The sequence below is a fragment of the Rhipicephalus microplus genome, chromosome 1 (assembly GCF_043290135.1).
Source record: "Rhipicephalus microplus isolate Deutch F79 chromosome 1, USDA_Rmic, whole genome shotgun sequence".
NCBI lineage: Eukaryota > Metazoa > Arthropoda > Arachnida > Ixodida > Ixodidae > Rhipicephalus > Rhipicephalus microplus.
In genome coordinates, this window is record NC_134700.1 from 57,016,176 (window position 1) to 57,026,249 (window position 10,074).

Sequence of the window (10,074 nt, forward strand, 5' to 3'; positions counted from 1 at the left end):
TTATAGTTGGACCCTAATAAACTCGCATTTTGGTGTCACCATGGCAAATTAACGCTTCCAAAACGAAGGCCATGACGTTTACAAGAGCACATAAAACAGAAATGAGTCAATATGAAATTCAAGCTCTCCCCATTGAAAAAGTATCCCTATTTAAGTATCTTGGAATTCATTTATCTTCTGACCTGCCTTAGAATAAGCGCATCGATATCATAACTAGTTGAGGGGTCAAAAGCACTTGGATTTATTCAAAGAAACCTTTACTTGGTGAACTATACCTCTAAAATGCTAGCATACACTACACTTGTCCATTCAAAGATAGAATGTGCATCCATCATCTAGAACCCACATCAATCATATCTCATCGATTAACTAGAATTAAAATAAAATGAAGCAGCAGGATTTATCACCAAGTGGTATTCTCGCAACTGCAGCACTACAGATATTACGCACTCACTTTCATTACCCCTTCTTAAAAAACGCAGACTGTCGTCACTGTTGTTGCATTTTCGTACATTTTATCATAGTAAATGTGCCTTCATGAAGCTTGTACAAACACACCTCATAATATTTTGAAACATATTGATCACCAATTCAAAATACACCCTTTTTTGGCACGCACAATTATGTATCAACACTCACCATTACTTCGAAGCACACATCACTGGAACACACTGCCAAGTGACATCGCTTGATTCATTGATCGTGCCACCTTTGTAAACCAATTCGATATTTTCTTGGACATATGACTTACCTATCTGTGTGAGTTTGTAAGTGCATGTATGTGCTTATTTTTACTCTTCTTTCATTGTAAATATATTTCCTCCTTAAAGATGATAGTCTTGCTTGGGATACTCCAAAGCAAAAATTTTGGTCTGTCAGCAAAAAGGCTCAAGTACGACCACATCCACAGCATCCACCAGTATTGCTCAAGTTTCTGCGTTCATACTTGTACGATTGTCAATAAAAAGCAAATATTGAGCATATTTGAGGCACAATATCAACACGTCGATATTGTGCACTGTGTTTATTTACACTAGAAAAGGTATAAATAAGTAATTCTAAGCGCTGCAGCTGACAATGCGACGCTTCGCATGGAAAGGCGAGTCTCCTACACTTTGATAAGACGATACTGTGCTGCTACCTGTCTTGAAATCTACAAAATATGGCCTCCAAGATTGCACGCATGCTGCGTGCTGCGTGCTCGCTATAACAAAGGCCATCCTTTCGTTTTTTGAAATTACCGCCAGATGGCACTCATGTCTCACGCAACACCTCCAGGATCCCATTCACCAGTTTTCTCGTGCAAAACATCAAATAAATATTCCTGTCTATTCACTCTTTTCAGGCGAAATACAATAGTCTTTCGACGACATTTTTGGTCAAATATGCAGATAGGGGGCAATTTTTTTCATGGCAATTTTCTGTATATATATATTTTTTGCACTATAGCTGTGTCTCTCTTATTGAGTTTTCATTCCTGCCACAATTTTTTTTTTTCCTTTTGCATCTTTGTCTATGGAACTGTATTTTACATTGTTTACCACTTTAATTTCATAATGGCAATGTTCTGATTTGCAAATTTATTGTATAACTAAAACCCCCTGCGTAATGCCTGAATGGGCCTTTAGGGTATATATTAATAAAAAAAAGTGTTGATGCACAAAGCGGGTGACTGAACGAATAAGTTTATGCCCTGTTACTAACGCTTAATCAAGAACATGTAGCGGCAAGTGTGAAAAAAGCAAAAAGGTAAAAACTATCAGTTTTTATTTCAGTGAAGATTCATGTTGCCACTAAGAGCTGTTGTTTCAGAAAAAGATACTTGGTAAATAAATGTTTCAGAGTATATTCAAAGAAATTCAAAGAGCGTTTGAAGACTTGTGATCCGCTAAGAATTTCTAACTCAGAATCTATCATCTTATCACTAGGTGAACAACCTTCTTTGTGCCGTAATGCATTCGGTATAGACGTAAAAAATTTATATTATTATATTTGCCCCAATGTGAAGATTTGAAGTGTATAAAGCAGTGCATGAGAGAAGATAATGATGAGTTGTTGTTTCAGTGCCAGTGTGGCATCTCTATTGCGTCGTTTTTAGAGCTCATGCAGGCCACCTAAATTCTACCGTTGTGTCTTGGAAGGGAAATAATTTTGTCCAAAAATCTGGTATCTGCATTGAATCATGAATATACCTGTAATTAGTTATATTTTTCTTGGGTATGTAGACGGGCAGCTGCAAAAGCATTTGAATTGGTTATCATCACACGCTGTTTGATATGTCCATGACTTCTTAGTTCTACTGGACATTAACAATTGCCCTTTACTGGTTGCTAATATAAAGAAAGATGTTAAGGAAAACGAAATGTCAGCGTTTCACTTTGGAGTTTCAAAAAATTGATGAGCTACAGTTTCTTGATTTAAGACAGGCTTTCATCAAAGATCACATATATAGCAATACCAACCTAGATTCAAAAAGCCAATTCTAAATTTTAGTTCTGGCCACTCAAAACCATACAGGGAGCCATTGCATCAACTGTGCTGGGTGCCGCTCTTCAGAAGTTACGCGAGCACCTTATGGCGCATGCATTTGATGCACAAGTTGCTCGCCTTGCAAATTCTGGCTTTCTGGGTGACGTGATTTGCTCCTTGTCGGAAAAACTTATTTCAAAGATGGAGAAGTTTTATCATTGTGATTCAAGTGCACTAGAAATTAGCAAGAAAAAGAGGCAGGCAGTTATCCTATACATACACAGGATAGTACATGGTTTGAAAAATGTTGGTGCTCGTTATTGCATAAACATGTCATTCTCAGCACGTAATAAAGTGCATAATGTGTGTACTTTGGTGGATAGAGCATTGTGTCAGCAGCCAGGGAAAGGGAACAAATGTGTCTCCAGTCATGTCCACAGATATGCTCCTTGCACTACTGGCGTGGTTTATGGGATTCCACTGTCTTGCAGCTGCGAATATTTAGGTGAAATGGGGCATTACATAAGCGTGTGCTTAAGAGAGCATGGGCTAATGCTATCAGATGTTAAAATCACGTCTAATTTGGCAGCTCGTTGTAGGCCATGTGGATGTGTGCTCAGGGCTGGGCAGAGATGCCCGAAAAAGTATTCTGGAATGCAGATATCGAAATGCGTGGTTTGGAAGCATAAAATACAGATACTGAGATAAATTTGTAATTCATGTGACAGGATATTTCAGAGATACGTTTGCAAAAAGACAAAAAAGTATTCCAGAATACATATACTAAAATACTTTTGTCTATGTCGGGGATAGTTATACTCCATACAAACATTTGTTATGTGCAGCACATTGAAACTTGCAAATGAAATTGATTTATTATATTTTCGGCATTCTCCGAGTGTCATTAAGGCACTACAAAGGATGTTTACACTGCACATAATTGTTAATAACCTCATATTTACAGATATCAGTTGCAATAAAAAACTATGCCATATGAGAGCATCAGTCACACGCATTGTACCCTGAAATCCGGAACTCAACAGCAACACTATTAGTTATGCTAGAAGAAGCATAGTTCAAGCGAAGTGCTGGAACCATAAACAAGCGAACTTCCAGTTGAAGGTGTAGTGTTTTCTAGAAACATCTTAGAAAAGGCAGAAAGAATTAAGAACGGACAAAACAAGGAATGCGAAAGGAAACTCAAAAAGACCTTTTTCGAATCGCTGTTTGGCCATGCTGGCGTTTTTCAGAAATGCTCTGCAGAAAGAAGTATCGTAGATGGCACATGGCACCAAATTCTCTTTGGGTGGTTTGTGGCTTCCGCAATAAGCTCCAGTTTTTCAAATAGGTGCTGCAAAAGAAAAGTGGAAAAAAAACGAGAAAAACAAACACTACTCATTCGATTGGCATGAGGAAATACATTTAAAAAATGGCGCCCATTGTGCAGTATACAATACTCCTCACAATGAAAATATCTGTGCTAGAATTCAACATAGCAGTATAACATTGTTGTCACGCTGAAGCAGGCCATTATTCAAACACATCATGGGATGCGAGTACCAAAGCAACTAGCTCGCTTTCAAGAAGGTAGGAGTCAGTTTCGCCTTCAGCAGAAATGTAGAAATGGTGGGTGCATATCTTGCCGTGGACTGCCAAGGTCACAGCAGAAATTTTTTTCTCCATTGTCAACACGTCTCAGCTCAATTACAAAAAAAAAAAAATTAACAAGATACCCGTGTCCTGGATAGTATCGCGATACATGCGATACACTGTGAAAGTATTTCACTACTGAGATACAAATACATTTCTTAAAAGTGCCTCGATACAGCAATACAGACACTCAAAAGTATCTCTTAAATACTATTGCGATACTACCCAGCCCTGTGTGTGCCCCACTTGTAGAAAACAAATATCAAATATTGACATGTTGATTAGCGCATGTGTGAAGTAGCCAAAACATTTTCATTAGATCTAACCACAAGTGCATAAGTATTTCATGTAACACTCGTCTAGATGAAGAACATAAGGTCTTAGAGAAGACATGAATCATTCTGTGTTGTAACAAATGTGTACATGTGCATAGTTTTGATGAGTCAATATTTTCTATATATGTTCTTTCCTTTTCCAAATAAATTTCAGTTGTGAAATCAGCGCTGTGACCCTCTCTGACTGCTTCTAACCCGTTCCTTTGTAAAATATTCTACGGTGAACACTCACCAATTTGCCTAACTCACGATTTTGCATCTTTTATTTACCTATGGAATCGGGGAAGCAGTTGCGGTCTGACAGATTCCTTTTTTCCACCCCATATTCAAACATCAGCGCTTCAAACGCTACCGCAGCTTTTATTGGAGGTGTCTGAGTACTTTGATTGTGCTCCATGTGTCAGAACCCAGAGAAATAAAACACCAACAAGCATGTGTGCATTGTGTGAAAAAAAAAGAGAGTGAAAGAAAGGATAAAGTAAATTTTGCTGTACAGTTTCGTTGTCGCGACATTGTTGTTAGTCGTTGTCAAGACAAGGTCGCATAAAATACGTAAGTACTCCTTTTTGCTGAAAAGTATATTTTAGACATGTACAAATGAGACGGGGATGCAAATCATTAGTAAGTACAGCAGTCTAGATCAAGGTAATCTAATCCAATCCTAAATGGCCTGCAGGCTATAGCCATTATAATGAACTAGAATGTGCTCCAGTAAGCCAACTGGCCGGGCTGTTGCATCCTTGTTTTATACGAATGCCACGAGATAGCGCCACCTTTACGCTTCACAGCAGCATTGGCTGCACTGTTGGACTATCGCAGGCTCCTTCAAAGTTGCAGCTACAGTTGATTTTATTTGTGTGGTTGTGTTCTGGTTGTTCCAAAAACCAAACAGCCAACTTCCTCAGTGCCTGGGTCGCAAGTTTTGTTTTGACCAGATACACACATTTTTTCATATTTACCACATACACTCACAACATTATAAGTGTGTGTGTAAAAATGTGTTCATTTGTTTTATATGAGTGCCTCTTATTTTATTTTTTTACTGCTAAAATGTTCTTTCCACCGCACATTTTCCAAGAAGACATTATGGTCATGGAGTTTGCTTTTATTCTATGTGAAAAACCTGGAAAAATCACTACATTTGAAAAAAATTTAAATTGATAAACACCCTGTTGTGGCTTTGCTAGCAAGTATGTTAGGAAACAGACACATGTGCAGTATGGAAGTGTGCAATGTCACAGTCATGTATTGTCAAGAAACGTCACATACCTACACTTGAAATACTTTTTTGACCTTCCAAGTTTCAACAGATGTGGCAATGACACATCACTTCTTTCCTAGGATGAAATGCTTTCAAGAGTCCTATCACGACCCCTGCCTGTGATCTTTTTCAGGTATTTAATATGAACTGACATGCCCTAATGCTTGCATACTTACACAACAATCTGTCAAATTTTCCATACACTCTTAACAGCCTGTAAATTCACTCCTAACAATACCCCCTCCACTCTTCCAGTATAGGCCAAAAGGGTGATTATTTACAATACCATGCTTGTGGAATATTACTATCTATGAATCTTACAATTGTTTGGTGAAAAAAATTAGGGGACCTTCAAGGTTTGAGTAGAACACAACAGTGATATCCTACCCTAGTGCATACTCCAACCGCCTAGTGCATACCTTTTGCAGGGTAACATTACTTGAAAAGTTTATACTGCAGATTATTACTACATAATCAATGTTTAAAGTGGCTTGTGCTAGTAAGGGTTTCGCATATATTGCAGTCTGCGTAATGGATTTCTAAATGGTGGCTAAGCGAGCTTGTTGATACGTACACATAGTTACTTCGAAGAGCGCAGAGATGGGACACAGGATAGACCACGCAATACAGGTACTGTGTAGTATGCTTTAAACCACGAGCAACTATGTGCATGAAATGTTTTTAAACTTGATATGTACCCAGTACATGGTCCTAAGAGAATACTCTAGTAGCATTTGTGCCTTTGGTTGTTCGTGGCAGGCTTTAAACAATGAAGTCATTATGATAATCACACGATCTGATGGCCAGTGGCAATACACATTTGTACCATAAAATACTGCAATATTACATGTTGTATTGTGAAGCGTGTATACAAGACGCGTGTATTTGTAAAGCATGAAAATTATTTTTGAGCAGGCACGTGGCTTTGTGGTAGAATGCCTGCTTGCCACACAAGCAGCTTGGCTTCTATTCTCACTCAGACCTAGAAGGTTTTATTTGTTATTCTTTTTGTTTCCATGTTTTTATATAATAGACCAGATGTAAAGTGAACATGGAGAATTTCATGCACCAAAAAAATGCCAACACTGCAGCTGTACAGGAGGAATCACACTTGTCCAGAGCAGCGGAGCGCATGGCTCTTGTTAGTGACGGCTTCTACGTCACCTTAGCTACATGCTTCTGTTCACGCTTAAATTATCGCACAAAGGCCTAGCACGCCGTATGCCATGTTAGATATTCATACGGCGTCGGCATTAACATATTTCTGCAGAAAACAGCAACTAGAGCGGTCGGCTGGGTGTTTTAGACAAGTGTGATTCGATCTCTAGAAATATTAAGTGATTTAACACTCCAAATTTAATTTTGTTGTGTTCGATTCAACAGTCATGATTTGCAAAACTGTATATGTTTTAAAAGTTTACAAATGTTTTAAAATGTTAAGTACACCAAAATAAAAGAAAACTTGTGCAACAGTATGATACACAGCATCCGCCCTGGCACATTAAAAGAAAAAAGACTTGAGAAGTTGTGTAGCGCAGCTGGCTACTCAGCTCCAGGAATGTGCTTGTGCCAATGAATACTTACCCTTTCTTAACGGTTCTGTGGATTTCGAGGGCCTGATTATTTCCTATGGCCAATCAATTTTTTAATGTACATTTCTTTTATGTCACTGGGAAGCTCGTAATTCAGAACGTCTAATCACGCATTGGCAACACAAAAAAGGCAATGAAACAGTTTTCACCAACCGTTGTTGCTGATGGAGTCTTATATGCAACACATGTTGAAAACAGTGGCCTACAGCTGTTCACTGCATTGGTACCAAATTCTGCCATGACAGAGTGCATGAGCAAAGTGCTGGAAGGATCGTGTGTGCATGCACTGTGGTTAAATGCAGGTTTTTTGTTGCTGTGGAGGAAGCTCCACTGCTGAGCATCAATTTCTTAACCTTTTGATGGTTAATAGGATGAATGCATCCCACTTTTTCCTCAGTAAAACTTTCTCTGCCACTTTACGTTGCCATCAGCACAATGCCTTCCAGTTGTGGTGTACCAGAAACATTAAGGAAACTGAGAAACTATATATTGCACATTTACAATGCATGGTATCAGTGATACGTTGAGTTTAAAATCTTTTATTCTGTTAATATTTTTTTTTTCAGCCGGTGTCATATTGCGTACCAGGTAGCTAAAGTTTCAAATTTATGGTATTCTTCTGTTCAGATTTTTTAAATAATTTTAGCATGCAACTATAGATTTTCTTTCTAAATTGCAAAAATTATATCTGTCTAAAATCATTGTGGAAGTGCACTCGAATGAAAAATGAAGCAGTTCCTTGCATAGCCTAACAACATAACATACATGCATAACTGTTTTTTCATGTTTGATGGATGCCACAAAACAGCACATTCTTTGATATTTTTTATCATTATGAGGAGAGGCAATGAGACCAAAAGCTGTGGCTAAGACACTGTTGCTAAAATTTCGTGCCAAAGGAAAAATATGGCAAAATTGCTGCTTCATGCAGCCAGGAAGCCAAAGAGAACACGAATTTTCAAGATCATCAAATTATGAAAGATATATGAGAAAAGCAAATATGTCACACCTGAATAGAGTTCACGAATATGATGCAGCATTTGTTAACACACTTACAGCATTCAGTGCATTGACACCACATCAAAGTGGCTTGCCATGATTCATTACCACAATTTTAATTATTTGCGAAAATGCAGGCTTAACTGAGATGTTCGCCCTTATTCATTGCAGATACAAGACAAGACATGCATAGACACAGCTTCGTTATATGTGAATGAAAAGCAATATTCTCCTTTTTCTTTATTTTCATATGAATGCGTGCACTCATCTATGCCTGCTGTTTTCTCCTTGTTTTCAATATTATCGCCACCTACCGAGTTTCAATATTATCGCCACCTACCGACAAGACAGACACAAGCTGAAAGGGTACGTGTATGTGAAGACCTTGGGACAGAGCCGCTAGACTCAATGCCACAGGCAGAGGCGCAGAATTGCGTAGAAAATCTGAAATTAAGGTTCACTGCAATTTTTCTCCCACAGTTTTAGAAGTGTTCCTCTGTACTGCTTCCATTGGGCCTTTTTGGGCAAGAAATTTGGCTGCAGAATTACAGCTTAGTGCCCTTATAAGACAATGTGACATGTGTTGCCCCACTTATTCAAAGATGCTTCATGGGTCGATGAGCCACATGCGTCCCACTTTTTTCTCATAAACTGATGGCCATATTTTAGTGAAGATTGTGTTGCACTATTTTTAGGCATGAAGTTCTGCAAATTTCTGTTATTATGTGAAAAATATCGATGAATTCACGAAGCGTAAGTTAAATTGCATAATAAGCAAAATTGAAAGTGAGAATGCAATATATATACTATATAACTTTAAGCCAGATTAACGATTGTCTGAGCTGCAGCAGGCAACGTGCAGAAATTCTCCAGAACTCGATACTAAGCTTTTGCCACGAAGCGGTGTAATGGCACAGCTGCTGTGATTTTCAAACACCATTTCAAAATACATATACAAATCAAATTACTCAAGGGAAAGGGAGCTTGACTTTATCATACTTCTGCATGTTTCCAAATAAAGATCTATTTACACTTCCTGGCCAGTTAATTGCTGTACCCCTAAACAGACATAAAAGTGAAAACCATGACATTTGGTAGTCTAACAATGGACCTAGGGGTTTCAACATCACACCACTGTGATTTGGCATAAGCTGCAAAAGCTTATTCAATCAGTCATACATTGTTACCCTTTTATGCCAGTTTTAACGCGATAGTTTTAAAAATCTCGTGGGCATCATTGATTGTGAGTGATGAACCTTGTGAGCAATTGGAAAAATCAAGAAAGATACAAATAAAATAAGTAATAAAAAATTTCCCAGTTTGCGGGAGGATCAAGCCCAGGCCGTTTGCATGGCAAGCAGGCGTTCTACCGCACAGCCACACATCTGCTTGGAAATTAAGGAAAATAACTTCATCTGCTTGAAAATGCAGTGAAAATAATGTTAGGCTTTACAAACACATGTGTCCTGTATACTGCCTTCACAATTCAATATGTAATATCACAGTAATATTTCTTGATACAAGTGTGCATTGTAATCAGGCATCAGAACATGTGATTATCTTAAGGACATCATAGTTAAAAGGTGGCCAGCCATAACAAAATGCACACATTTTGCTGCACACATTTCCTTCAGACCACATAGTGAGTGCATACCAAGTTCGAAAATATTTCATGCACCAAGCGCTTGAAGTACGCACTAGGGCCAGGGTATCATTATCGTGTTCAATTCTTGAAAGCGAACCTTAAGGGTCTCCCAATTTCCTATGA

At 38.3% G+C, this 10,074-nt stretch overlaps 1 long non-coding RNA gene across 1 annotated transcript; it reads right to left on the bottom strand.

The window, feature by feature from the left end:
• Positions 1-2,764: 2,764 nt before the first annotated feature.
• On the bottom strand, positions 2,765-4,126 carry LOC142768925 (uncharacterized). Its single transcript, XR_012885556.1, has 2 exons — positions 3,680-4,126; positions 2,765-2,960 (listed from the first exon to the last, which is right to left on the bottom strand). It is a non-coding gene; the product is annotated as an uncharacterized LOC142768925 (long non-coding RNA).
• Between the last annotated feature and the right edge of the window lie 5,948 nt (positions 4,127-10,074).